Genomic DNA, 1,377 nt, shown 5'->3' on the forward strand with positions numbered 1-1,377 from the left:
ATATAATGAGAGGAGAAAAAGATAGGGTATAATGCAACAAAATGACCTTAATAGTAGTGTTAAATTTACCCGTATTATTTTTTTTGGAATAATTGGGTCCACACGTTTATTTTTGGGTTAAAAATCACCCACGCTGGATGGAAATCATCAGTCAACTGACGGTCAACGCCGACTGTTGACATAGCACGCAAGTGTGGAGGAGAAAATTAACGTGGACGTCCATATCATCCAAATTACTGACGTACACGAGTGGTGAGAATTTAAAATGGTGAAATGCATGAAAAGGGAGTAACCTGGGTCACACGGGTGTATCGTTTCTTATTTTTCCATCAGGCTAGGCTATTTGCACGAGCAATTTGTAAAACAGATTGTATTTAACATTTATTCTTTTGTCTGAATTTCATTTAAAAAAACATTGTTGCTATTCATAGACCTGTTTTTTAACTTCCCCTTTGCATGCTCAGTCTCAAAGACGTGTTACAGTGATTGAGATATTAAAGGGGGAAGAAATCCAGTGTAAGGAAATGAGTGATGGATCTCTGTTGCCATTGAAGGGAAATACTGAGGAAAATGGAGAAGAAACTATGGAAACCGATGGAGGTGATATGAAGAACTGGATGAGTTCCGTTCAACAACGGAACTCTGATTCCAACAACGTTGATCCCGACAAGAAATCAAACACAGTTCCTGAACTAAAACCGGTAATTCGCCAACTAACTTTTTTCCTTAATCTTATTTTATGGGGGAACAAAGTTATAATATTTCTGATTTGAAATTTTGGCAGAGAAGTGAAGAACAAGGAGAAGATCTGTCTAAGAACCCAATGGAATTTTGTAACAAGAAAAGCAAGGGAGGGGCTTTTGTTCCATTTAAGGAACATGTTGATAAGAAAATTTCAGGGCTTTCCCTTATGACCCCAACCTCTGAATTACCTTCCTGCATCTTGAAGAACAATAGCGGTGGTCGAATTGGTTCAGACTCTTCTTTATATGCACAACAGAATCAAATCAAGTTTCAGACAAAGTCACATAACCGACACGAGGACCAACACCACCAGTAGCAGAATTCTAGGAAACAAAGGCGGTGTTGGTCGCCTGAGCTTCATAGAAGATTTGTTGAGGCACTTCAACAGCTTGGAGGCTCACAAGGTTAGACCTTTCCAACAACAAACCACCCCAAGGCAGCTGCCTTCGCAGCCGGAGGAAGCCATTGAAGAAACACAAGAACTTAAAGAAGTGGAAAGAGAAGGAACCCAAGGTGAAGAGCTAGGATTTGAAAAAAAAAAAACCCATTTTCAAAACCGAAGTCGTGAGGACCAAATCTGACATCGAACCAGCGTCCGACGTAGTATTGACCAAGCTTTCGAAGAAGATGAGG

The 1,377-nt window shown here is 40.0% G+C and overlaps 1 pseudogene; it reads left to right on the top strand.

Moving 5' to 3' along the window:
* The first annotated feature begins 444 nt into the window (after positions 1–444).
* LOC120168852 lies at positions 445–1,154 on the top strand (annotated as a pseudogene).
* The last annotated feature ends 223 nt before the right edge of the window (positions 1,155–1,377 follow it).

Source organism: Hibiscus syriacus, unplaced genomic scaffold (genome assembly GCF_006381635.1).
Source record: "Hibiscus syriacus cultivar Baekdansim isolate YM2019G1 unplaced genomic scaffold, ASM638163v2 tig00111721_pilon, whole genome shotgun sequence".
Lineage (NCBI taxonomy): Eukaryota > Viridiplantae > Streptophyta > Magnoliopsida > Malvales > Malvaceae > Hibiscus > Hibiscus syriacus.